Source organism: Schistocerca gregaria, unplaced genomic scaffold, assembly GCF_023897955.1.
Source record: "Schistocerca gregaria isolate iqSchGreg1 unplaced genomic scaffold, iqSchGreg1.2 ptg000507l, whole genome shotgun sequence".
In the NCBI taxonomy this organism is placed as follows: Eukaryota; Metazoa; Arthropoda; class Insecta; order Orthoptera; family Acrididae; genus Schistocerca; species Schistocerca gregaria.
In genome coordinates, this window is record NW_026061910.1 from 1 (window position 1) to 26,373 (window position 26,373).

A 26,373-nucleotide genomic window follows, 5' to 3' on the forward strand; every position below is an offset into this window, starting at 1 on the left:
ACACACGCGAGACAGATGGCGGTGCAACGAGCAGCTGTGTTGTGCGTCTGACCCACGTGGCGGCGCGCCGCACTGCGCGTCGCCTTCGAGGTGGAAGGACGTGCTTTGCGTCAAATGTGCCACCGAAAATGGCGATTGCGTGTATTGGGAGGAGAGGCGAAGCCTTCTTGTGCCGTGCGGCTACAGTATAAGGACGCCAACGGCCATACCATGTTGAATACACCGGTTCTCGTCCGATCACCGAAGTTAAGCAACATCGGGCCCGGTTAGTACTTGGATGGGTGACCGCCTGGGAACACCGGGTGCTGTTGGCTCCCTCTCTTCTTTTAAATTTTATGTCACTACACCTGCCAGCCCTCTTTTCATACAAACTCTCAGGTGCGACGAAGATGCTTCCACAAGCATTTTAAACTACTGTATTAAACGTAAGATGCGAAATTACAGTAATGAACTCAGTTTGTACAAGAATGCGCGGAGGAAGAGTGCTAGGAACTCGTTGAAAATAACGAAACACTGCGAATCGACAGATGTGCTCTTGAAATGCGTCAGAGCCTACTGTTTTGTAGGAGCGCTAAATTCCAAAAACTAACTACATTAAAAAAAACCTGTTCCCGTCCGACCACCGAAGATAAGCAACAACGTTTATATTCGGATCGGCGACCGCCTGGGAACTCTGGCTGTCTTCATTTCTTGCTTTCTTGTCGCTACCCCTGCCAGCCGTTTTTTCATGCTACCTTTCTCATGTGACAAAGATGCTTCCATACTGATTTTAAACTATCGTAAGATACGATATTAAGGAACTCAGTTTGAAAAGAGTGCGCCAAGGAAGACTTGCAAAGAGTCTCTGGAAATAACAAAACAGTATGAAGTGACAGAAATGTTGTGAAATACACACTAGATCGCGTGTTTGTAGCAGTGCACAACGGCAAATTTGTAAACAAAAATTTACCTTTCGTCGCTACAAGAGATGGATACTTTGTCGAAAAGCCTGTGTCTTGTGTGCATGTTTTCGCACCTTTCCACGGCACGGCGCGGCACAGAGCTGCTCTGGTAGCTCCGAACGGCCGCACACGTCGCCTCGGACACGCCGGTTCGGCCCGCGCCCATCTCGCAGATGTTCCTCGTGCTTGTGCTGTCATATGGACCGCGACCCGAGCGGCAGCGAGCGGCAGTCGAGCAAAGTCGGGACAAGTCGGGACGGAAGGTGACAGCCGATTATGCACCGTGCGAATTACGCAAATATCTAGAAGCGCGACGCGTGTCAGGCAGGTGAGAACGCTTCTCTCGGTCCAGCAGGACACTGCCACACCCCGCGCAGTCCACCCGCCGCCCGGCCGCGCGCAATCCCTGCGACGGACAACAATAACAAGGTGCGTCTCCCGCGAGTGTCGGAGGCCGCACGAACCAAACGAATGACAGGCGGTGCAACGAGCAGCTGTGTTGTGCGTCTGACCCACGTGGCGGCGCGCCGCACTGCGCGTCGCCTTCGAGGTGGAAGGACGTGCTTTGCGTCAAATGTGCCACCGAAAATGGCGATTGCGTGTATTGGGAGGAGAGGCGAAGCCTTCTTGTGCCGTGCGGCTACAGTATAAGGACGCCAACGGCCATACCATGTTGAATACACCGGTTCTCGTCCGATCACCGAAGTTAAGCAACATCGGGCCCGGTTAGTACTTGGATGGGTGACCGCCTGGGAACACCGGGTGCTGTTGGCTCCCTCTCTTCTTTTAAATTTTATGTCACTACACCTGCCAGCCCTCTTTTCATACAAACTCTCAGGTGCGACGAAGATGCTTCCACAAGCATTTTAAACTACTGTATTAAACGTAAGATGCGAAATTACAGTAATGAACTCAGTTTGTACAAGAATGCGCGGAGGAAGAGTGCTAGGAACTCGTTGAAAATAACGAAACACTGCGAATCGACAGATGTGCTCTTGAAATGCGTCAGAGCCTACTGTTTTGTAGGAGCGCTAAATTCCAAAAACTAACTACATTAAAAAAAACCTGTTCCCGTCCGACCACCGAAGATAAGCAACAACGTTTATATTCGGATCGGCGACCGCCTGGGAACTCTGGCTGTCTTCATTTCTTGCTTTCTTGTCGCTACCCCTGCCAGCCGTTTTTTCATGCTACCTTTCTCATGTGACAAAGATGCTTCCATACTGATTTTAAACTATCGTAAGATACGATATTAAGGAACTCAGTTTGAAAAGAGTGCGCCAAGGAAGACTTGCAAAGAGTCTCTGGAAATAACAAAACAGTATGAAGTGACAGAAATGTTGTGAAATACGTCAGGGCATATTGTTTTGTAGCAGTGCACAACGGCAAATTTGTAAACAAAAATTTACCTTTCGTCGCTACAAGAGATGGATACTTTGTCGAAAAGCCTGTGTCTTGTGTGCATGTTTTCGCACCTTTCCACGGCACGGCGCGGCACAGAGCTGCTCTGGTAGCTCCGAACGGCCGCACACGTCGCCTCGGACACGCCGGTTCGGCCCGCGCCCATCTCGCAGATGTTCCTCGTGCTTGTGCTGTCATATGGACCGCGACCCGAGCGGCAGCGAGCGGCAGTCGAGCAAAGTCGGGACAAGTCGGGACGGAAGGTGACAGCCGATTATGCACCGTGCGAATTACGCAAATATCTAGAAGCGCGACGCGTGTCAGGCAGGTGAGAACGCTTCTCTCGGTCCAGCAGGACACTGCCACACCCCGCGCCGCACTGCGCGTCGCCTTCGAGGTGGAAGGACGTGCTTTGCGTCAAATGTGCCACCGAAAATGGCGATTGCGTGTATTGGGAGGAGAGGCGAAGCCTTCTTGTGCCGTGCGGCTACAGTATAAGGACGCCAACGGCCATACCATGTTGAATACACCGGTTCTCGTCCGATCACCGAAGTTAAGCAACATCGGTCCCGGTTAGTACTTGGATGGGTGACCGCCTGGGAACACCGGGTGCTGTTGGCTCCCTCTCTTCTTTTAAATTTTATGTCACTACACCTGCCAGCCCTCTTTTCATACAAACTCTCAGGTGCGACGAAGATGCTTCCACAAGCATTTTAAACTACTGTATTAAACGTAAGATGCGAAATTACAGTAATGAACTCAGTTTGTACAAGAATGCGCGGAGGAAGAGTGCTAGGAACTCGTTGAAAATAACGAAACACTGCGAATCGACAGATGTGCTCTTGAAATGCGTCAGAGCCTACTGTTTTGTAGGAGCGCTAAATTCCAAAAACTAACTACATTAAAAAAAACCTGTTCCCGTCCGACCACCGAAGATAAGCAACAACGTTTATATTCGGATCGGCGACCGCCTGGGAACTCTGGCTGTCTTCATTTCTTGCTTTCTTGTCGCTACCCCTGCCAGCCGTTTTTTCATGCTACCTTTCTCATGTGACAAAGATGCTTCCATACTGATTTTAAACTATCGTAAGATACGATATTAAGGAACTCAGTTTGAAAAGAGTGCGCCAAGGAAGACTTGCAAAGAGTCTCTGGAAATAACAAAACAGTATGAAGTGACAGAAATGTTGTGAAATACGTCAGGGCATATTGTTTTGTAGCAGTGCACAACGGCAAATTTGTAAACAAAAATTTACCTTTCGTCGCTACAAGAGATGGATACTTTGTCGAAAAGCCTGTGTCTTGTGTGCATGTTTTCGCACCTTTCCACGGCACGGCGCGGCACAGAGCTGCTCTGGTAGCTCCGAACGGCCGCACACGTCGCCTCGGACACGCCGGTTCGGCCCGCGCCCATCTCGCAGATGTTCCTCGTGCTTGTGCTGTCATATGGACCGCGACCCGAGCGGCAGCGAGCGGCAGTCGAGCAAAGTCGGGACAAGTCGGGACGGAAGGTGACAGCCGATTATGCACCGTGCGAATTACGCAAATATCTAGAAGCGCGACGCGTGTCAGGCAGGTGAGAACGCTTCTCTCGGTCCAGCAGGACACTGCCACACCCCGCGCAGTCCACCCGCCGCCCGGCCGCGCGCAATCCCTGCGACGGACAACAATAACAAGGTGCGTCTCCCGCGAGTGTCGGAGGCCGCACGAACCAAACGAATGACAGGCGGTGCAACGAGCAGCTGTGTTGTGCGTCTGACCCACGTGGCGGCGCGCCGCACTGCGCGTCGCCTTCGAGGTGGAAGGACGTGCTTTGCGTCAAATGTGCCACCGAAAATGGCGATTGCGTGTATTGGGAGGAGAGGCGAAGCCTTCTTGTGCCGTGCGGCTACAGTATAAGGACGCCAACGGCCATACCATGTTGAATACACCGGTTCTCGTCCGATCACCGAAGTTAAGCAACATCGGGCCCGGTTAGTACTTGGATGGGTGACCGCCTGGGAACACCGGGTGCTGTTGGCTCCCTCTCTTCTTTTAAATTTTATGTCACTACACCTGCCAGCCCTCTTTTCATACAAACTCTCAGGTGCGACGAAGATGCTTCCACAAGCATTTTAAACTACTGTATTAAACGTAAGATGCGAAATTACAGTAATGAACTCAGTTTGTACAAGAATGCGCGGAGGAAGAGTGCTAGGAACTCGTTGAAAATAACGAAACACTGCGAATCGACAGATGTGCTCTTGAAATGCGTCAGAGCCTACTGTTTTGTAGGAGCGCTAAATTCCAAAAACTAACTACATTAAAAAAAACCTGTTCCCGTCCGACCACCGAAGATAAGCAACAACGTTTATATTCGGATCGGCGACCGCCTGGGAACTCTGGCTGTCTTCATTTCTTGCTTTCTTGTCGCTACCCCTGCCAGCCGTTTTTTCATGCTACCTTTCTCATGTGACAAAGATGCTTCCATACTGATTTTAAACTATCGTAAGATACGATATTAAGGAACTCAGTTTGAAAAGAGTGCGCCAAGGAAGACTTGCAAAGAGTCTCTGGAAATAACAAAACAGTATGAAGTGACAGAAATGTTGTGAAATACGTCAGGGCATATTGTTTTGTAGCAGTGCACAACGGCAAATTTGTAAACAAAAATTTACCTTTCGTCGCTACAAGAGATGGATACTTTGTCGAAAAGCCTGTGTCTTGTGTGCATGTTTTCGCACCTTTCCACGGCACGGCGCGGCACAGAGCTGCTCTGGTAGCTCCGAACGGCCGCACACGTCGCCTCGGACACGCCGGTTCGGCCCGCGCCCATCTCGCAGATGTTCCTCGTGCTTGTGCTGTCATATGGACCGCGACCCGAGCGGCAGCGAGCGGCAGTCGAGCAAAGTCGGGACAAGTCGGGACGGAAGGTGACAGCCGATTATGCACCGTGCGAATTACGCAAATATCTAGAAGCGCGACGCGTGTCAGGCAGGTGAGAACGCTTCTCTCGGTCCAGCAGGACACTGCCACACCCCGCGCAGTCCACCCGCCGCCCGGCCGCGCGCAATCCCTGCGACGGACAACAATAACAAGGTGCGTCTCCCGCGAGTGTCGGAGGCCGCACGAACCAAACGAATGACAGGCGGTGCAACGAGCAGCTGTGTTGTGCGTCTGACCCACGTGGCGGCGCGCCGCACTGCGCGTCGCCTTCGAGGTGGAAGGACGTGCTTTGCGTCAAATGTGCCACCGAAAATGGCGATTGCGTGTATTGGGAGGAGAGGCGAAGCCTTCTTGTGCCGTGCGGCTACAGTATAAGGACGCCAACGGCCATACCATGTTGAATACACCGGTTCTCGTCCGATCACCGAAGTTAAGCAACATCGGGCCCGGTTAGTACTTGGATGGGTGACCGCCTGGGAACACCGGGTGCTGTTGGCTCCCTCTCTTCTTTTAAATTTTATGTCACTACACCTGCCAGCCCTCTTTTCATACAAACTCTCAGGTGCGACGAAGATGCTTCCACAAGCATTTTAAACTACTGTATTAAACGTAAGATGCGAAATTACAGTAATGAACTCAGTTTGTACAAGAATGCGCGGAGGAAGAGTGCTAGGAACTCGTTGAAAATAACGAAACACTGCGAATCGACAGATGTGCTCTTGAAATGCGTCAGAGCCTACTGTTTTGTAGGAGCGCTAAATTCCAAAAACTAACTACATTAAAAAAAACCTGTTCCCGTCCGACCACCGAAGATAAGCAACAACGTTTATATTCGGATCGGCGACCGCCTGGGAACTCTGGCTGTCTTCATTTCTTGCTTTCTTGTCGCTACCCCTGCCAGCCGTTTTTTCATGCTACCTTTCTCATGTGACAAAGATGCTTCCATACTGATTTTAAACTATCGTAAGATACGATATTAAGGAACTCAGTTTGAAAAGAGTGCGCCAAGGAAGACTTGCAAAGAGTCTCTGGAAATAACAAAACAGTATGAAGTGACAGAAATGTTGTGAAATACGTCAGGGCATATTGTTTTGTAGCAGTGCACAACGGCAAATTTGTAAACAAAAATTTACCTTTCGTCGCTACAAGAGATGGATACTTTGTCGAAAAGCCTGTGTCTTGTGTGCATGTTTTCGCACCTTTCCACGGCACGGCGCGGCACAGAGCTGCTCTGGTAGCTCCGAACGGCCGCACACGTCGCCTCGGACACGCCGGTTCGGCCCGCGCCCATCTCGCAGATGTTCCTCGTGCTTGTGCTGTCATATGGACCGCGACCCGAGCGGCAGCGAGCGGCAGTCGAGCAAAGTCGGGACAAGTCGGGACGGAAGGTGACAGCCGATTATGCACCGTGCGAATTACGCAAATATCTAGAAGCGCGACGCGTGTCAGGCAGGTGAGAACGCTTCTCTCGGTCCAGCAGGACACTGCCACACCCCGCGCAGTCCACCCGCCGCCCGGCCGCGCGCAATCCCTGCGACGGACAACAATAACAAGGTGCGTCTCCCGCGAGTGTCGGAGGCCGCACGAACCAAACGAATGACAGGCGGTGCAACGAGCAGCTGTGTTGTGCGTCTGACCCACGTGGCGGCGCGCCGCACTGCGCGTCGCCTTCGAGGTGGAAGGACGTGCTTTGCGTCAAATGTGCCACCGAAAATGGCGATTGCGTGTATTGGGAGGAGAGGCGAAGCCTTCTTGTGCCGTGCGGCTACAGTATAAGGACGCCAACGGCCATACCATGTTGAATACACCGGTTCTCGTCCGATCACCGAAGTTAAGCAACATCGGGCCCGGTTAGTACTTGGATGGGTGACCGCCTGGGAACACCGGGTGCTGTTGGCTCCCTCTCTTCTTTTAAATTTTATGTCACTACACCTGCCAGCCCTCTTTTCATACAAACTCTCAGGTGCGACGAAGATGCTTCCACAAGCATTTTAAACTACTGTATTAAACGTAAGATGCGAAATTACAGTAATGAACTCAGTTTGTACAAGAATGCGCGGAGGAAGAGTGCTAGGAACTCGTTGAAAATAACGAAACACTGCGAATCGACAGATGTGCTCTTGAAATGCGTCAGAGCCTACTGTTTTGTAGGAGCGCTAAATTCCAAAAACTAACTACATTAAAAAAAACCTGTTCCCGTCCGACCACCGAAGATAAGCAACAACGTTTATATTCGGATCGGCGACCGCCTGGGAACTCTGGCTGTCTTCATTTCTTGCTTTCTTGTCGCTACCCCTGCCAGCCGTTTTTTCATGCTACCTTTCTCATGTGACAAAGATGCTTCCATACTGATTTTAAACTATCGTAAGATACGATATTAAGGAACTCAGTTTGAAAAGAGTGCGCCAAGGAAGACTTGCAAAGAGTCTCTGGAAATAACAAAACAGTATGAAGTGACAGAAATGTTGTGAAATACGTCAGGGCATATTGTTTTGTAGCAGTGCACAACGGCAAATTTGTAAACAAAAATTTACCTTTCGTCGCTACAAGAGATGGATACTTTGTCGAAAAGCCTGTGTCTTGTGTGCATGTTTTCGCACCTTTCCACGGCACGGCGCGGCACAGAGCTGCTCTGGTAGCTCCGAACGGCCGCACACGTCGCCTCGGACACGCCGGTTCGGCCCGCGCCCATCTCGCAGATGTTCCTCGTGCTTGTGCTGTCATATGGACCGCGACCCGAGCGGCAGCGAGCGGCAGTCGAGCAAAGTCGGGACAAGTCGGGACGGAAGGTGACAGCCGATTATGCACCGTGCGAATTACGCAAATATCTAGAAGCGCGACGCGTGTCAGGCAGGTGAGAACGCTTCTCTCGGTCCAGCAGGACACTGCCACACCCCGCGCAGTCCACCCGCCGCCCGGCCGCGCGCAATCCCTGCGACGGACAACAATAACAAGGTGCGTCTCCCGCGAGTGTCGGAGGCCGCACGAACCAAACGAATGACAGGCGGTGCAACGAGCAGCTGTGTTGTGCGTCTGACCCACGTGGCGGCGCGCCGCACTGCGCGTCGCCTTCGAGGTGGAAGGACGTGCTTTGCGTCAAATGTGCCACCGAAAATGGCGATTGCGTGTATTGGGAGGAGAGGCGAAGCCTTCTTGTGCCGTGCGGCTACAGTATAAGGACGCCAACGGCCATACCATGTTGAATACACCGGTTCTCGTCCGATCACCGAAGTTAAGCAACATCGGGCCCGGTTAGTACTTGGATGGGTGACCGCCTGGGAACACCGGGTGCTGTTGGCTCCCTCTCTTCTTTTAAATTTTATGTCACTACACCTGCCAGCCCTCTTTTCATACAAACTCTCAGGTGCGACGAAGATGCTTCCACAAGCATTTTAAACTACTGTATTAAACGTAAGATGCGAAATTACAGTAATGAACTCAGTTTGTACAAGAATGCGCGGAGGAAGAGTGCTAGGAACTCGTTGAAAATAACGAAACACTGCGAATCGACAGATGTGCTCTTGAAATGCGTCAGAGCCTACTGTTTTGTAGGAGCGCTAAATTCCAAAAACTAACTACATTAAAAAAAACCTGTTCCCGTCCGACCACCGAAGATAAGCAACAACGTTTATATTCGGATCGGCGACCGCCTGGGAACTCTGGCTGTCTTCATTTCTTGCTTTCTTGTCGCTACCCCTGCCAGCCGTTTTTTCATGCTACCTTTCTCATGTGACAAAGATGCTTCCATACTGATTTTAAACTATCGTAAGATACGATATTAAGGAACTCAGTTTGAAAAGAGTGCGCCAAGGAAGACTTGCAAAGAGTCTCTGGAAATAACAAAACAGTATGAAGTGACAGAAATGTTGTGAAATACGTCAGGGCATATTGTTTTGTAGCAGTGCACAACGGCAAATTTGTAAACAAAAATTTACCTTTCGTCGCTACAAGAGATGGATACTTTGTCGAAAAGCCTGTGTCTTGTGTGCATGTTTTCGCACCTTTCCACGGCACGGCGCGGCACAGAGCTGCTCTGGTAGCTCCGAACGGCCGCACACGTCGCCTCGGACACGCCGGTTCGGCCCGCGCCCATCTCGCAGATGTTCCTCGTGCTTGTGCTGTCATATGGACCGCGACCCGAGCGGCAGCGAGCGGCAGTCGAGCAAAGTCGGGACAAGTCGGGACGGAAGGTGACAGCCGATTATGCACCGTGCGAATTACGCAAATATCTAGAAGCGCGACGCGTGTCAGGCAGGTGAGAACGCTTCTCTCGGTCCAGCAGGACACTGCCACACCCCGCGCAGTCCACCCGCCGCCCGGCCGCGCGCAATCCCTGCGACGGACAACAATAACAAGGTGCGTCTCCCGCGAGTGTCGGAGGCCGCACGAACCAAACGAATGACAGGCGGTGCAACGAGCAGCTGTGTTGTGCGTCTGACCCACGTGGCGGCGCGCCGCACTGCGCGTCGCCTTCGAGGTGGAAGGACGTGCTTTGCGTCAAATGTGCCACCGAAAATGGCGATTGCGTGTATTGGGAGGAGAGGCGAAGCCTTCTTGTGCCGTGCGGCTACAGTATAAGGACGCCAACGGCCATACCATGTTGAATACACCGGTTCTCGTCCGATCACCGAAGTTAAGCAACATCGGGCCCGGTTAGTACTTGGATGGGTGACCGCCTGGGAACACCGGGTGCTGTTGGCTCCCTCTCTTCTTTTAAATTTTATGTCACTACACCTGCCAGCCCTCTTTTCATACAAACTCTCAGGTGCGACGAAGATGCTTCCACAAGCATTTTAAACTACTGTATTAAACGTAAGATGCGAAATTACAGTAATGAACTCAGTTTGTACAAGAATGCGCGGAGGAAGAGTGCTAGGAACTCGTTGAAAATAACGAAACACTGCGAATCGACAGATGTGCTCTTGAAATGCGTCAGAGCCTACTGTTTTGTAGGAGCGCTAAATTCCAAAAACTAACTACATTAAAAAAAACCTGTTCCCGTCCGACCACCGAAGATAAGCAACAACGTTTATATTCGGATCGGCGACCGCCTGGGAACTCTGGCTGTCTTCATTTCTTGCTTTCTTGTCGCTACCCCTGCCAGCCGTTTTTTCATGCTACCTTTCTCATGTGACAAAGATGCTTCCATACTGATTTTAAACTATCGTAAGATACGATATTAAGGAACTCAGTTTGAAAAGAGTGCGCCAAGGAAGACTTGCAAAGAGTCTCTGGAAATAACAAAACAGTATGAAGTGACAGAAATGTTGTGAAATACGTCAGGGCATATTGTTTTGTAGCAGTGCACAACGGCAAATTTGTAAACAAAAATTTACCTTTCGTCGCTACAAGAGATGGATACTTTGTCGAAAAGCCTGTGTCTTGTGTGCATGTTTTCGCACCTTTCCACGGCACGGCGCGGCACAGAGCTGCTCTGGTAGCTCCGAACGGCCGCACACGTCGCCTCGGACACGCCGGTTCGGCCCGCGCCCATCTCGCAGATGTTCCTCGTGCTTGTGCTGTCATATGGACCGCGACCCGAGCGGCAGCGAGCGGCAGTCGAGCAAAGTCGGGACAAGTCGGGACGGAAGGTGACAGCCGATTATGCACCGTGCGAATTACGCAAATATCTAGAAGCGCGACGCGTGTCAGGCAGGTGAGAACGCTTCTCTCGGTCCAGCAGGACACTGCCACACCCCGCGCCGCACTGCGCGTCGCCATCGAGGTGGAAGGACGTGCTTTGCGTCAAATGTGCCACCGAAAATGGCGATTGCGTGTATTGGGAGGAGAGGCGAAGCCTTCTTGTGCCGTGCGGCTACAGTATAAGGACGCCAACGGCCATACCATGTTGAATACACCGGTTCTCGTCCGATCACCGAAGTTAAGCAACATCGGTCCCGGTTAGTACTTGGATGGGTGACCGCCTGGGAACACCGGGTGCTGTTGGCTCCCTCTCTTCTTTTAAATTTTATGTCACTACACCTGCCAGCCCTCTTTTCATACAAACTCTCAGGTGCGACGAAGATGCTTCCACAAGCATTTTAAACTACTGTATTAAACGTAAGATGCGAAATTACAGTAATGAACTCAGTTTGTACAAGAATGCGCGGAGGAAGAGTGCTAGGAACTCGTTGAAAATAACGAAACACTGCGAATCGACAGATGTGCTCTTGAAATGCGTCAGAGCCTACTGTTTTGTAGGAGCGCTAAATTCCAAAAACTAACTACATTAAAAAAAACCTGTTCCCGTCCGACCACCGAAGATAAGCAACAACGTTTATATTCGGATCGGCGACCGCCTGGGAACTCTGGCTGTCTTCATTTCTTGCTTTCTTGTCGCTACCCCTGCCAGCCGTTTTTTCATGCTACCTTTCTCATGTGACAAAGATGCTTCCATACTGATTTTAAACTATCGTAAGATACGATATTAAGGAACTCAGTTTGAAAAGAGTGCGCCAAGGAAGACTTGCAAAGAGTCTCTGGAAATAACAAAACAGTATGAAGTGACAGAAATGTTGTGAAATACGTCAGGGCATATTGTTTTGTAGCAGTGCACAACGGCAAATTTGTAAACAAAAATTTACCTTTCGTCGCTACAAGAGATGGATACTTTGTCGAAAAGCCTGTGTCTTGTGTGCATGTTTTCGCACCTTTCCACGGCACGGCGCGGCACAGAGCTGCTCTGGTAGCTCCGAACGGCCGCACACGTCGCCTCGGACACGCCGGTTCGGCCCGCGCCCATCTCGCAGATGTTCCTCGTGCTTGTGCTGTCATATGGACCGCGACCCGAGCGGCAGCGAGCGGCAGTCGAGCAAAGTCGGGACAAGTCGGGACGGAAGGTGACAGCCGATTATGCACCGTGCGAATTACGCAAATATCTAGAAGCGCGACGCGTGTCAGGCAGGTGAGAACGCTTCTCTCGGTCCAGCAGGACACTGCCACACCCCGCGCAGTCCACCCGCCGCCCGGCCGCGCGCAATCCCTGCGACGGACAACAATAACAAGGTGCGTCTCCCGCGAGTGTCGGAGGCCGCACGAACCAAACGAATGACAGGCGGTGCAACGAGCAGCTGTGTTGTGCGTCTGACCCACGTGGCGGCGCGCCGCACTGCGCGTCGCCTTCGAGGTGGAAGGACGTGCTTTGCGTCAAATGTGCCACCGAAAATGGCGATTGCGTGTATTGGGAGGAGAGGCGAAGCCTTCTTGTGCCGTGCGGCTACAGTATAAGGACGCCAACGGCCATACCATGTTGAATACACCGGTTCTCGTCCGATCACCGAAGTTAAGCAACATCGGGCCCGGTTAGTACTTGGATGGGTGACCGCCTGGGAACACCGGGTGCTGTTGGCTCCCTCTCTTCTTTTAAATTTTATGTCACTACACCTGCCAGCCCTCTTTTCATACAAACTCTCAGGTGCGACGAAGATGCTTCCACAAGCATTTTAAACTACTGTATTAAACGTAAGATGCGAAATTACAGTAATGAACTCAGTTTGTACAAGAATGCGCGGAGGAAGAGTGCTAGGAACTCGTTGAAAATAACGAAACACTGCGAATCGACAGATGTGCTCTTGAAATGCGTCAGAGCCTACTGTTTTGTAGGAGCGCTAAATTCCAAAAACTAACTACATTAAAAAAAACCTGTTCCCGTCCGACCACCGAAGATAAGCAACAACGTTTATATTCGGATCGGCGACCGCCTGGGAACTCTGGCTGTCTTCATTTCTTGCTTTCTTGTCGCTACCCCTGCCAGCCGTTTTTTCATGCTACCTTTCTCATGTGACAAAGATGCTTCCATACTGATTTTAAACTATCGTAAGATACGATATTAAGGAACTCAGTTTGAAAAGAGTGCGCCAAGGAAGACTTGCAAAGAGTCTCTGGAAATAACAAAACAGTATGAAGTGACAGAAATGTTGTGAAATACGTCAGGGCATATTGTTTTGTAGCAGTGCACAACGGCAAATTTGTAAACAAAAATTTACCTTTCGTCGCTACAAGAGATGGATACTTTGTCGAAAAGCCTGTGTCTTGTGTGCATGTTTTCGCACCTTTCCACGGCACGGCGCGGCACAGAGCTGCTCTGGTAGCTCCGAACGGCCGCACACGTCGCCTCGGACACGCCGGTTCGGCCCGCGCCCATCTCGCAGATGTTCCTCGTGCTTGTGCTGTCATATGGACCGCGACCCGAGCGGCAGCGAGCGGCAGTCGAGCAAAGTCGGGACAAGTCGGGACGGAAGGTGACAGCCGATTATGCACCGTGCGAATTACGCAAATATCTAGAAGCGCGACGCGTGTCAGGCAGGTGAGAACGCTTCTCTCGGTCCAGCAGGACACTGCCACACCCCGCGCAGTCCACCCGCCGCCCGGCCGCGCGCAATCCCTGCGACGGACAACAATAACAAGGTGCGTCTCCCGCGAGTGTCGGAGGCCGCACGAACCAAACGAATGACAGGCGGTGCAACGAGCAGCTGTGTTGTGCGTCTGACCCACGTGGCGGCGCGCCGCACTGCGCGTCGCCTTCGAGGTGGAAGGACGTGCTTTGCGTCAAATGTGCCACCGAAAATGGCGATTGCGTGTATTGGGAGGAGAGGCGAAGCCTTCTTGTGCCGTGCGGCTACAGTATAAGGACGCCAACGGCCATACCATGTTGAATACACCGGTTCTCGTCCGATCACCGAAGTTAAGCAACATCGGGCCCGGTTAGTACTTGGATGGGTGACCGCCTGGGAACACCGGGTGCTGTTGGCTCCCTCTCTTCTTTTAAATTTTATGTCACTACACCTGCCAGCCCTCTTTTCATACAAACTCTCAGGTGCGACGAAGATGCTTCCACAAGCATTTTAAACTACTGTATTAAACGTAAGATGCGAAATTACAGTAATGAACTCAGTTTGTACAAGAATGCGCGGAGGAAGAGTGCTAGGAACTCGTTGAAAATAACGAAACACTGCGAATCGACAGATGTGCTCTTGAAATGCGTCAGAGCCTACTGTTTTGTAGGAGCGCTAAATTCCAAAAACTAACTACATTAAAAAAAACCTGTTCCCGTCCGACCACCGAAGATAAGCAACAACGTTTATATTCGGATCGGCGACCGCCTGGGAACTCTGGCTGTCTTCATTTCTTGCTTTCTTGTCGCTACCCCTGCCAGCCGTTTTTTCATGCTACCTTTCTCATGTGACAAAGATGCTTCCATACTGATTTTAAACTATCGTAAGATACGATATTAAGGAACTCAGTTTGAAAAGAGTGCGCCAAGGAAGACTTGCAAAGAGTCTCTGGAAATAACAAAACAGTATGAAGTGACAGAAATGTTGTGAAATACGTCAGGGCATATTGTTTTGTAGCAGTGCACAACGGCAAATTTGTAAACAAAAATTTACCTTTCGTCGCTACAAGAGATGGATACTTTGTCGAAAAGCCTGTGTCTTGTGTGCATGTTTTCGCACCTTTCCACGGCACGGCGCGGCACAGAGCTGCTCTGGTAGCTCCGAACGGCCGCACACGTCGCCTCGGACACGCCGGTTCGGCCCGCGCCCATCTCGCAGATGTTCCTCGTGCTTGTGCTGTCATATGGACCGCGACCCGAGCGGCAGCGAGCGGCAGTCGAGCAAAGTCGGGACAAGTCGGGACGGAAGGTGACAGCCGATTATGCACCGTGCGAATTACGCAAATATCTAGAAGCGCGACGCGTGTCAGGCAGGTGAGAACGCTTCTCTCGGTCCAGCAGGACACTGCCACACCCCGCGCAGTCCACCCGCCGCCCGGCCGCGCGCAATCCCTGCGACGGACAACAATAACAAGGTGCGTCTCCCGCGAGTGTCGGAGGCCGCACGAACCAAACGAATGACAGGCGGTGCAACGAGCAGCTGTGTTGTGCGTCTGACCCACGTGGCGGCGCGCCGCACTGCGCGTCGCCTTCGAGGTGGAAGGACGTGCTTTGCGTCAAATGTGCCACCGAAAATGGCGATTGCGTGTATTGGGAGGAGAGGCGAAGCCTTCTTGTGCCGTGCGGCTACAGTATAAGGACGCCAACGGCCATACCATGTTGAATACACCGGTTCTCGTCCGATCACCGAAGTTAAGCAACATCGGGCCCGGTTAGTACTTGGATGGGTGACCGCCTGGGAACACCGGGTGCTGTTGGCTCCCTCTCTTCTTTTAAATTTTATGTCACTACACCTGCCAGCCCTCTTTTCATACAAACTCTCAGGTGCGACGAAGATGCTTCCACAAGCATTTTAAACTACTGTATTAAACGTAAGATGCGAAATTACAGTAATGAACTCAGTTTGTACAAGAATGCGCGGAGGAAGAGTGCTAGGAACTCGTTGAAAATAACGAAACACTGCGAATCGACAGATGTGCTCTTGAAATGCGTCAGAGCCTACTGTTTTGTAGGAGCGCTAAATTCCAAAAACTAACTACATTAAAAAAAACCTGTTCCCGTCCGACCACCGAAGATAAGCAACAACGTTTATATTCGGATCGGCGACCGCCTGGGAACTCTGGCTGTCTTCATTTCTTGCTTTCTTGTCGCTACCCCTGCCAGCCGTTTTTTCATGCTACCTTTCTCATGTGACAAAGATGCTTCCATACTGATTTTAAACTATCGTAAGATACGATATTAAGGAACTCAGTTTGAAAAGAGTGCGCCAAGGAAGACTTGCAAAGAGTCTCTGGAAATAACAAAACAGTATGAAGTGACAGAAATGTTGTGAAATACGTCAGGGCATATTGTTTTGTAGCAGTGCACAACGGCAAATTTGTAAACAAAAATTTACCTTTCGTCGCTACAAGAGATGGATACTTTGTCGAAAAGCCTGTGTCTTGTGTGCATGTTTTCGCACCTTTCCACGGCACGGCGCGGCACAGAGCTGCTCTGGTAGCTCCGAACGGCCGCACACGTCGCCTCGGACACGCCGGTTCGGCCCGCGCCCATCTCGCAGATGTTCCTCGTGCTTGTGCTGTCATATGGACCGCGACCCGAGCGGCAGCGAGCGGCAGTCGAGCAAAGTCGGGACAAGTCGGGACGGAAGGTGACAGCCGATTATGCACCGTGCGAATTACGCAAATATCTAGAAGCGCGACGCGTGTCAGGCAGGTGAGAACGCTTCTCTCGGTCCAGCAGGACACTGCCACACCCCGCGCCGCACTGCGCGTCGCCTTCGAGGTGGAAGGACGTGCTTTGCGTCAAATGTGCCACCGAAAATGGCGATTGCGTGTATTGGGAGGAGAGGCGAAGCCTTCTTGTGCCGTGCGGCTACAGTATAAGGACGCCAACGGCCATACCATGTTGAATACACCGGTTCTCGTCCGATCACCGAAGTTAAGCAACATCGGTCCCGGTTAGTACTTGGATGGGTGACCGCCTGGGAACACCGGGTGCTGTTGGCTCCCTCTCTTCTTTTAAATTTTATGTCACTACACCTGCCAGCCCTCTTTTCATACAAACTCTCAGGTGCGACGAAGATGCTTCCACAAGCATTTTAAACTACTGTATTAAACGTAAGATGCGAAATTACAGTAATGAACTCAGTTTGTACAAGAATGCGCGGAGGAAGAGTGCTAGGAACTCGTTGAAAATAACGAAACACTGCGAATCGACAGATGTGCTCTTGAAATGCGTCAGAGCCTACTGTTTTGTAGGAGCGCTAAATTCCAAAAACTAACTACATTAAAAAAAACCTGTTCCCGTCCGACCACCGAAGATAAGCAACAACGTTTATATTCGGATCGGCGACCGCCTGGGAACTCTGGCTGTCTTCATTTCTTGCTTTCTTGTCGCTACCCCTGCCAGCCGTTTTTTCATGCTACCTTTCTCATGTGACAAAGATGCTTCCATACTGATTTTAAACTATCGTAAGATACGATATTAAGGAACTCAGTTTGAAAAGAGTGCGCCAAGGAAGACTTGCAAAGAGTCTCTGGAAATAACAAAACAGTATGAAGTGACAGAAATGTTGTGAAATACGTCAGGGCATATTGTTTTGTAGCAGTGCACAACGGCAAATTTGTAAACAAAAATTTACCTTTCGTCGCTACAAGAGATGGATACTTTGTCGAAAAGCCTGTGTCTTGTGTGCATGTTTTCGCACCTTTCCACGGCACGGCGCGGCACAGAGCTGCTCTGGTAGCTCCGAACGGCCGCACACGTCGCCTCGGACACGCCGGTTCGGCCCGCGCCCATCTCGCAGATGTTCCTCGTGCTTGTGCTGTCATATGGACCGCGACCCGAGCGGCAGCGAGCGGCAGTCGAGCAAAGTCGGGACAAGTCGGGACGGAAGGTGACAGCCGATTATGCACCGTGCGAATTACGCAAATATCTAGAAGCGCGACGCGTGTCAGGCAGGTGAGAACGCTTCTCTCGGTCCAGCAGGACACTGCCACACCCCGCGCAGTCCACCCGCCGCCCGGCCGCGCGCAATCCCTGCGACGGACAACAATAACAAGGTGCGTCTCCCGCGAGTGTCGGAGGCCGCACGAACCAAACGAATGACAGGCGGTGCAACGAGCAGCTGTGTTGTGCGTCTGACCCACGTGGCGGCGCGCCGCACTGCGCGTCGCCTTCGAGGTGGAAGGACGTGCTTTGCGTCAAATGTGCCACCGAAAATGGCGATTGCGTGTATTGGGAGGAGAGGCGAAGCCTTCTTGTGCCGTGCGGCTACAGTATAAGGACGCCAACGGCCATACCATGTTGAATACACCGGTTCTCGTCCGATCACCGAAGTTAAGCAACATCGGGCCCGGTTAGTACTTGGATGGGTGACCGCCTGGGAACACCGGGTGCTGTTGGCTCCCTCTCTTCTTTTAAATTTTATGTCACTACACCTGCCAGCCCTCTTTTCATACAAACTCTCAGGTGCGACGAAGATGCTTCCACAAGCATTTTAAACTACTGTATTAAACGTAAGATGCGAAATTACAGTAATGAACTCAGTTTGTACAAGAATGCGCGGAGGAAGAGTGCTAGGAACTCGTTGAAAATAACGAAACACTGCGAATCGACAGATGTGCTCTTGAAATGCGTCAGAGCCTACTGTTTTGTAGGAGCGCTAAATTCCAAAAACTAACTACATTAAAAAAAACCTGTTCCCGTCCGACCACCGAAGATAAGCAACAACGTTTATATTCGGATCGGCGACCGCCTGGGAACTCTGGCTGTCTTCATTTCTTGCTTTCTTGTCGCTACCCCTGCCAGCCGTTTTTTCATGCTACCTTTCTCATGTGACAAAGATGCTTCCATACTGATTTTAAACTATCGTAAGATACGATATTAAGGAACTCAGTTTGAAAAGAGTGCGCCAAGGAAGACTTGCAAAGAGTCTCTGGAAATAACAAAACAGTATGAAGTGACAGAAATGTTGTGAAATACGTCAGGGCATATTGTTTTGTAGCAGTGCACAACGGCAAATTTGTAAACAAAAATTTACCTTTCGTCGCTACAAGAGATGGATACTTTGTCGAAAAGCCTGTGTCTTGTGTGCATGTTTTCGCACCTTTCCACGGCACGGCGCGGCACAGAGCTGCTCTGGTAGCTCCGAACGGCCGCACACGTCGCCTCGGACACGCCGGTTCGGCCCGCGCCCATCTCGCAGATGTTCCTCGTGCTTGTGCTGTCATATGGACCGCGACCCGAGCGGCAGCGAGCGGCAGTCGAGCAAAGTCGGGACAAGTCGGGACGGAAGGTGACAGCCGATTATGCACCGTGCGAATTACGCAAATATCTAGAAGCGCGACGCGTGTCAGGCAGGTGAGAACGCTTCTCTCGGTCCAGCAGGACACTGCCACACCCCGCGCCGCACTGCGCGTCGCCTTCGAGGTGGAAGGACGTGCTTTGCGTCAAATGTGCCACCGAAAATGGCGATTGCGTGTATTGGGAGGAGAGGCGAAGCCTTCTTGTGCCGTGCGGCTACAGTATAAGGACGCCAACGGCCATACCATGTTGAATACACCGGTTCTCGTCCGATCACCGAAGTTAAGCAACATCGGTCCCGGTTAGTACTTGGATGGGTGACCGCCTGGGAACACCGGGTGCTGTTGGCTCCCTCTCTTCTTTTAAATTTTATGTCACTACACCTGCCAGCCCTCTTTTCATACAAACTCTCAGGTGCGACGAAGATGCTTCCACAAGCATTTTAAACTACTGTATTAAACGTAAGATGCGAAATTACAGTAATGAACTCAGTTTGTACAAGAATGCGCGGAGGAAGAGTGCTAGGAACTCGTTGAAAATAACGAAACACTGCGAATCGACAGATGTGCTCTTGAAATGCGTCAGAGCCTACTGTTTTGTAGGAGCGCTAAATTCCAAAAACTAACTACATTAAAAAAAACCTGTTCCCGTCCGACCACCGAAGATAAGCAACAACGTTTATATTCGGATCGGCGACCGCCTGGGAACTCTGGCTGTCTTCATTTCTTGCTTTCTTGTCGCTACCCCTGCCAGCCGTTTTTTCATGCTACCTTTCTCATGTGACAAAGATGCTTCCATACTGATTTTAAACTATCGTAAGATACGATATTAAGGAACTCAGTTTGAAAAGAGTGCGCCAAGGAAGACTTGCAAAGAGTCTCTGGAAATAACAAAACAGTATGAAGTGACAGAAATGTTGTGAAATACGTCAGGGCATATTGTTTTGTAGCAGTGCACAACGGCAAATTTGTAAACAAAAATTTACCTTTCGTCGCTACAAGAGATGGATACTTTGTCGAAAAGCCTGTGTCTTGTGTGCATGTTTTCGCACCTTTCCACGGCACGGCGCGGCACAGAGCTGCTCTGGTAGCTCCGAACGGCCGCACACGTCGCCTCGGACACGCCGGTTCGGCCCGCGCCCATCTCGCAGATGTTCCTCGTGCTTGTGCTGTCATATGGACCGCGACCCGAGCGGCAGCGAGCGGCAGTCGAGCAAAGTCGGGACAAGTCGGGACGGAAGGTGACAGCCGATTATGCACCGTGCGAATTACGCAAATATCTAGAAGCGCGACGCGTGTCAGGCAGGTGAGAACGCTTCTCTCGGTCCAGCAGGACACTGCCACACCCCGCGCAGTCCACCCGCCGCCCGGCCGCGCGCAATCCCTGCGACGGACAACAATAACAAGGTGCGTCTCCCGCGAGTGTCGGAGGCCGCACGAACCAAACGAATGACAGGCGGTGCAACGAGCAGCTGTGTTGTGCGTCTGACCCACGTGGCGGCGCGCCGCACTGCGCGTCGCCTTCGAGGTGGAAGGACGTGCTTTGCGTCAAATGTGCCACCGAAAATGGCGATTGCGTGTATTGGGAGGAGAGGCGAAGCCTTCTTGTGCCGTGCGGCTACAGTATAAGGACGCCAACGGCCATACCATGTTGAATACACCGGTTCTCGTCCGATCACCGAAGTTAAGCAACATCGGGCCCGGTTAGTACTTGGATGGGTGACCGCCTGGGAACACCGGGTGCTGTTGGCTCCCTCTCTTCTTTTAAATTTTATGTCACTACACCTGCCAGCCCTCTTTTCATACAAACTCTCAGGTGCGACGAAGATGCTTCCACAAGCATTTTAAACTACTGTATTAAACGTAAGATGCGAAATTACAGTAATGAACTCAGTTTGTACAAGAATGCGCGGAGGAAGAGTGCTAGGAACTCGTTGAAAATAACGAAACACTGCGAATCGACAGATGTGCTCTTGAAATGCGTCAGAGCCTACTGTTTTGTAGGAGCGCTAAATTCCAAAAACTAACTACATTAAAAAAAACCTGTTCCCGTCCGACCACCGAAGATAAGCAACAACGTTTATATTCGGATCGGCGACCGCCTGGGAACTCTGGCTGTCTTCATTTCTTGCTTTCTTGTCGCTACCCCTGCCAGCCGTTTTTTCATGCTACCTTTCTCATGTGACAAAGATGCTTCCATACTGATTTTAAACTATCGTAAGATACGATATTAAGGAACTCAGTTTGAAAAGAGTGCGCCAAGGAAGACTTGCAAAGAGTCTCTGGAAATAACAAAACAGTATGAAGTGACAGAAATGTTGTGAAATACGTCAGGGCATATTGTTTTGTAGCAGTGCACAACGGCAAATTTGTAAACAAAAATTTACCTTTCGTCGCTACAAGAGATGGATACTTTGTCGAAAAGCCTGTGTCTTGTGTGCATGTTTTCGCACCTTTCCACGGCACGGCGCGGCACAGAGCTGCTCTGGTAGCTCCGAACGGCCGCACACGTCGCCTCGGACACGCCGGTTCGGCCCGCGCCCATCTCGCAGATGTTCCTCGTGCTTGTGCTGTCATATGGACCGCGACCCGAGCGGCAGCGAGCGGCAGTCGAGCAAAGTCGGGACAAGTCGGGACGGAAGGTGACAGCCGATTATGCACCGTGCGAATTACGCAAATATCTAGAAGCGCGACGCGTGTCAGGCAGGTGAGAACGCTTCTCTCGGTCCAGCAGGACACTGCCACACCCCGCGCCGCACTGCGCGTCGCCTTCGAGGTGGAAGGACGTGCTTTGCGTCAAATGTGCCACCGAAAATGGCGATTGCGTGTATTGGGAGGAGAGGCGAAGCCTTCTTGTGCCGTGCGGCTACAGTATAAGGACGCCAACGGCCATACCATGTTGAATACACCGGTTCTCGTCCGATCACCGAAGTTAAGCAACATCGGGCCCGGTTAGTACTTGGATGGGTGACCGCCTGGGAACACCGGGTGCTGTTGGCTCCCTCTCTTCTTTTAAATTTTATGTCACTACACCTGCCAGCCCTCTTTTCATACAAACTCTCAGGTGCGACGAAGATGCTTCCACAAGCATTTTAAACTACTGTATTAAACGTAAGATGCGAAATTACAGTAATGAACTCAGTTTGTACAATAATGCGCGGAGGAAGAGTGCTAGGAACTCGTTGAAAATAACGAAACACTGCGAATCGACAGATGTGCTCTTGAAATGCGTCAGAGCCTACTGTTTTGTAGGAGCGCTAAATTCCAAAAACTAACTACATTAAAAAAAACCTGTTCCCGTCCGACCACCGAAGATAAGCAACAACGTTTATATTCGGATCGGCGACCGCCTGGGAACTCTGGCTGTCTTCATTTCTTGCTTTCTTGTCGCTACCCCTGCCAGCCGTTTTTTCATGCTACCTTTCTCATGTGACAAAGATGCTTCCATACTGATTTTAAACTATCGTAAGATACGATATTAAGGAACTCAGTTTGAAAAGAGTGCGCCAAGGAAGACTTGCAAAGAGTCTCTGGAAATAACAAAACAGTATGAAGTGACAGAAATGTTGTGAAATACGTCAGGGCATATTGTTTTGTAGCAGTGCACAACGGCAAATTTGTAAACAAAAATTTACCTTTCGTCGCTACAAGAGATGGATACTTTGTCGAAAAGCCTGTGTCTTGTGTGCATGTTTTCGCACCTTTCCACGGCACGGCGCGGCACAGAGCTGCTCTGGTAGCTCCGAACGGCCGCACACGTCGCCTCGGACACGCCGGTTCGGCCCGCGCCCATCTCGCAGATGTTCCTCGTGCTTGTGCTGTCATATGGACCGCGACCCGAGCGGCAGCGAGCGGCAGTCGAGCAAAGTCGGGACAAGTCGGGACGGAAGGTGACAGCCGATTATGCACCGTGCGAATTACGCAAATATCTAGAAGCGCGACGCGTGTCAGGCAGGTGAGAACGCTTCTCTCGGTCCAGCAGGACACTGCCACACCCCGCGCAGTCCACCCGCCGCCCGGCCGCGCGCAATCCCTGCGACGGACAACAATAACAAGGTGCGTCTCCCGCGAGTGTCGGAGGCCGCACGAACCAAACGAATGACAGGCGGTGCAACGAGCAGCTGTGTTGTGCGTCTGACCCACGTGGCGGCGCGCCGCACTGCGCGTCGCCTTCGAGGTGGAAGGACGTGCTTTGCGTCAAATGTGCCACCGAAAATGGCGATTGCGTGTATTGGGAGGAGAGGCGAAGCCTTCTTGTGCCGTGCGGCTACAGTATAAGGACGCCAACGGCCATACCATGTTGAATACACCGGTTCTCGTCCGATCACCGAAGTTAAGCAACATCGGGCCCGGTTAGTACTTGGATGGGTGACCGCCTGGGAACACCGGGTGCTGTTGGCTCCCTCTCTTCTTTTAAATTTTATGTCACTACACCTGCCAGCCCTCTTTTCATACAAACTCTCAGGTGCGACGAAGATGCTTCCACAAGCATTTTAAACTACTGTATTAAACGTAAGATGCGAAATTACAGTAATGAACTCAGTTTGTACAAGAATGCGCGGAGGAAGAGTGCTAGGAACTCGTTGAAAATAACGAAACACTGCGAATCGACAGATGTGCTCTTGAAATGCGTCAGAGCCTACTGTTTTGTAGGAGCGCTAAATTCCAAAAACTAACTACATTAAAAAAAACCTGTTCCCGTCCGACCACCGAAGATAAGCAACAACGTTTATATTCGGATCGGCGACCGCCTGGGAACTCTGGCTGTCTTCATTTCTTGCTTTCTTGTCGCTACCCCTGCCAGCCGTTTTTTCATGCTACCTTTCTCATGTGACAAAGATGCTTCCATACTGATTTTAAACTATCGTAAGATACGATATTAAGGAACTCAGTTTGAAAAGAGTGCGCCAAGGAAGACTTGCAAAGAGTCTCTGGAAATAACAAAACAGTATGAAGTGACAGAAATGTTGTGAAATACGTCAGGGCATATTGTTTTGTAGCAGTGCACAACGGCAAATTTGTAAACAAAAATTTACCTTTCGTCGCTACAAGAGATGGATACTTTGTCGAAAAGCCTGTGTCTTGTGTGCATGTTTTCGCACCTTTCCACGGCACGGCGCGGCACAGAGCTGCTCTGGTAGCTCCGAACGGCCGCACACGTCGCCTCGGACACGCCGGTTCGGCCCGCGCCCATCTCGCAGATGTTCCTCGTGCTTGTGCTGTCATATGGACCGCGACCCGAGCGGCAGCGAGCGGCAGTCGAGCAAAGTCGGGACAAGTCGGGACGGAAGGTGACAGCCGATTATGCACCGTGCGAATTACGCAAATATCTAGAAGCGCGACGCGTGTCAGGCAGGTGAGAACGCTTCTCTCGGTCCAGCAGGACACTGCCACACCCCGCGCCGCACTGCGCGTCGCCTTCGAGGTGGAAGGACGTGCTTCGCGTCAAATGTGCCACCGAAAATGGCGATTGCGTGTATTGGGTGGAGAGGCGAAGCCTTCTTGTGCCGTGCGGCTACAGTATAAGGACGCCAACGGCCATACCATGTTGAATACACCGGTTCTCGTCCGATCACCGAAGTTAAGCAACATCGGGCCCAGTTAGTACTTGGATGGGTGACCGCCTGGGAACACCGGGTGCTGTTGGCTCCCTCTCTTCTTTTAAATTTTATGTCACTACACCTGCCAGCCCTCTTTTCATACAAACTCTCAGGTGCGACGAAGATGCTTCCACAAGCATTTTAAACTACTGTATTAAACGTAAGATGCGAAATTACAGTAATGAACTCAGTTTGTACAATAATGCGCGGAGGAAGAGTGCTAGGAACTCGTTGAAAATAACGAAACACTGCGAATCGACAGATGTGCTCTTGAAATGCGTCAGAGCCTACTGTTTTGTAGGAGCGCTAAATTCCAAAAACTAACTACATTAAAAAAAACCTGTTCCCGTCCGACCACCGAAGATAAGCAACAACGTTTATATTCGGATCGGCGACCGCCTGGGAACTCTGGCTGTCTTCATTTCTTGCTTTCTTGTCGCTACCCCTGCCAGCCGTTTTTTCATGCTACCTTTCTCATGTGACAAAGATGCTTCCATACTGATTTTAAACTATCGTAAGATACGATATTAAGGAACTCAGTTTGAAAAGAGTGCGCCAAGGAAGACTTGCAAAGAGTCTCTGGAAATAACAAAACAGTATGAAGTGACAGAAATGTTGTGAAATACGTCAGGGCATATTGTTTTGTAGCAGTGCACAACGGCAAATTTGTAAACAAAAATTTACCTTTCGTCGCTACAAGAGATGGATACTTTGTCGAAAAGCCTGTGTCTTGTGTGCATGTTTTCGCACCTTTCCACGGCACGGCGCGGCACAGAGCTGCTCTGGTAGCTCCGAACGGCCGCACACGTCGCCTCGGACACGCCGGTTCGGCCCGCGCCCATCTCGCAGATGTTCCTCGTGCTTGTGCTGTCATATGGACCGCGACCCGAGCGGCAGCGAGCGGCAGTCGAGCAAAGTCGGGACAAGTCGGGACGGAAGGTGACAGCCGATTAAGCACCGTGCGAATTACGCAAATATCTAGAAGCGCGACGCGTGTCAGGCAGGTGAGAACGCTTCTCTCGGTCCAGCAGGACACTGCCACACCCCGCGCAGTCCACCCGCCGCCCGGCCGCGCGCAATCCCTGCGACGGACAACAATAACAAGGTGCGTCTCCCGCGAGTGTCGGAGGCCGCACGAACCAAACGAATGACAGGCGGTGCAACGAGCAGCTGTGTTGTGCGTCTGACCCACGTGGCGGCGCGCCGCACTGCGCGTCGCCTTCGAGGTGGAAGGACGTGCTTTGCGTCAAATGTGCCACCGAAAATGGCGATTGCGTGTATTGGGAGGAGAGGCGAAGCCTTCTTGTGCCGTGCGGCTACAGTATAAGGACGCCAACGGCCATACCATGTTGAATACACCGGTTCTCGTCCGATCACCGAAGTTAAGCAACATCGGGCCCGGTTAGTACTTGGATGGGTGACCGCCTGGGAACACCGGGTGCTGTTGGCTCCCTCTCTTCTTTTAAATTTTATGTCACTACACCTGCCAGCCCTCTTTTCATACAAACTCTCAGGTGCGACGAAGATGCTTCCACAAGCATTTTAAACTACTGTATTAAACGTAAGATGCGAAATTACAGTAATGAACTCAGTTTGTACAAGAATGCGCGGAGGAAGAGTGCTAGGAACTCGTTGAAAATAACGAAACACTGCGAATCGACAGATGTGCTCTTGAAATGCGTCAGAGCCTACTGTTTTGTAGGAGCGCTAAATTCCAAAAACTAACTACATTAAAAAAAACCTGTTCCCGTCCGACCACCGAAGATAAGCAACAACGTTTATATTCGGATCGGCGACCGCCTGGGAAC

The 26,373-nt window shown here is 51.2% G+C and overlaps 20 non-coding genes across 20 annotated transcripts; all 20 read left to right on the top strand.

Moving 5' to 3' along the window:
• The first annotated feature begins 195 nt into the window (after window positions 1-195).
• LOC126313959 (5S ribosomal RNA) lies at window positions 196-314 on the top strand. Its single transcript, XR_007555557.1, has one exon. It is a non-coding gene; the product is annotated as a 5S ribosomal RNA (ribosomal RNA).
• A 1,282-nt stretch (window positions 315-1,596) lies between these two features.
• LOC126313805 (5S ribosomal RNA) lies at window positions 1,597-1,715 on the top strand. Its single transcript, XR_007555419.1, has one exon. It is a non-coding gene; the product is annotated as a 5S ribosomal RNA (ribosomal RNA).
• A 1,129-nt stretch (window positions 1,716-2,844) lies between these two features.
• Window positions 2,845-2,963, top strand: LOC126313910 (5S ribosomal RNA). Its single transcript, XR_007555513.1, has one exon. It is a non-coding gene; the product is annotated as a 5S ribosomal RNA (ribosomal RNA).
• Window positions 2,964-4,245: 1,282 nt separating this feature from the next.
• Window positions 4,246-4,364, top strand: LOC126313817 (5S ribosomal RNA). Its single transcript, XR_007555430.1, has one exon. It is a non-coding gene; the product is annotated as a 5S ribosomal RNA (ribosomal RNA).
• A 1,282-nt stretch (window positions 4,365-5,646) lies between these two features.
• On the top strand, window positions 5,647-5,765 carry LOC126313829 (5S ribosomal RNA). The gene has a single exon (XR_007555441.1). It is a non-coding gene; the product is annotated as a 5S ribosomal RNA (ribosomal RNA).
• Window positions 5,766-7,047: 1,282 nt separating this feature from the next.
• LOC126313842 (5S ribosomal RNA) lies at window positions 7,048-7,166 on the top strand. Its single transcript, XR_007555452.1, has one exon. It is a non-coding gene; the product is annotated as a 5S ribosomal RNA (ribosomal RNA).
• A 1,282-nt stretch (window positions 7,167-8,448) lies between these two features.
• LOC126313855 (5S ribosomal RNA) lies at window positions 8,449-8,567 on the top strand. Its single transcript, XR_007555463.1, has one exon. It is a non-coding gene; the product is annotated as a 5S ribosomal RNA (ribosomal RNA).
• Window positions 8,568-9,849: 1,282 nt separating this feature from the next.
• Window positions 9,850-9,968, top strand: LOC126313867 (5S ribosomal RNA). Its single transcript, XR_007555474.1, has one exon. It is a non-coding gene; the product is annotated as a 5S ribosomal RNA (ribosomal RNA).
• Window positions 9,969-11,097: 1,129 nt separating this feature from the next.
• On the top strand, window positions 11,098-11,216 carry LOC126313911 (5S ribosomal RNA). The gene has a single exon (XR_007555514.1). It is a non-coding gene; the product is annotated as a 5S ribosomal RNA (ribosomal RNA).
• Window positions 11,217-12,498: 1,282 nt separating this feature from the next.
• On the top strand, window positions 12,499-12,617 carry LOC126313879 (5S ribosomal RNA). Its single transcript, XR_007555485.1, has one exon. It is a non-coding gene; the product is annotated as a 5S ribosomal RNA (ribosomal RNA).
• Window positions 12,618-13,899: 1,282 nt separating this feature from the next.
• LOC126313891 (5S ribosomal RNA) lies at window positions 13,900-14,018 on the top strand. The gene has a single exon (XR_007555496.1). It is a non-coding gene; the product is annotated as a 5S ribosomal RNA (ribosomal RNA).
• Window positions 14,019-15,300: 1,282 nt separating this feature from the next.
• Window positions 15,301-15,419, top strand: LOC126313903 (5S ribosomal RNA). Its single transcript, XR_007555507.1, has one exon. It is a non-coding gene; the product is annotated as a 5S ribosomal RNA (ribosomal RNA).
• A 1,129-nt stretch (window positions 15,420-16,548) lies between these two features.
• Window positions 16,549-16,667, top strand: LOC126313912 (5S ribosomal RNA). Its single transcript, XR_007555515.1, has one exon. It is a non-coding gene; the product is annotated as a 5S ribosomal RNA (ribosomal RNA).
• Window positions 16,668-17,949: 1,282 nt separating this feature from the next.
• Window positions 17,950-18,068, top strand: LOC126313915 (5S ribosomal RNA). Its single transcript, XR_007555518.1, has one exon. It is a non-coding gene; the product is annotated as a 5S ribosomal RNA (ribosomal RNA).
• A 1,129-nt stretch (window positions 18,069-19,197) lies between these two features.
• Window positions 19,198-19,316, top strand: LOC126313913 (5S ribosomal RNA). The gene has a single exon (XR_007555516.1). It is a non-coding gene; the product is annotated as a 5S ribosomal RNA (ribosomal RNA).
• Window positions 19,317-20,598: 1,282 nt separating this feature from the next.
• Window positions 20,599-20,717, top strand: LOC126313924 (5S ribosomal RNA). Its single transcript, XR_007555525.1, has one exon. It is a non-coding gene; the product is annotated as a 5S ribosomal RNA (ribosomal RNA).
• Window positions 20,718-21,846: 1,129 nt separating this feature from the next.
• Window positions 21,847-21,965, top strand: LOC126313925 (5S ribosomal RNA). The gene has a single exon (XR_007555526.1). It is a non-coding gene; the product is annotated as a 5S ribosomal RNA (ribosomal RNA).
• Window positions 21,966-23,247: 1,282 nt separating this feature from the next.
• Window positions 23,248-23,366, top strand: LOC126313926 (5S ribosomal RNA). The gene has a single exon (XR_007555527.1). It is a non-coding gene; the product is annotated as a 5S ribosomal RNA (ribosomal RNA).
• A 1,129-nt stretch (window positions 23,367-24,495) lies between these two features.
• On the top strand, window positions 24,496-24,614 carry LOC126313918 (5S ribosomal RNA). The gene has a single exon (XR_007555521.1). It is a non-coding gene; the product is annotated as a 5S ribosomal RNA (ribosomal RNA).
• Window positions 24,615-25,896: 1,282 nt separating this feature from the next.
• LOC126313927 (5S ribosomal RNA) lies at window positions 25,897-26,015 on the top strand. The gene has a single exon (XR_007555528.1). It is a non-coding gene; the product is annotated as a 5S ribosomal RNA (ribosomal RNA).
• The last annotated feature ends 358 nt before the right edge of the window (window positions 26,016-26,373 follow it).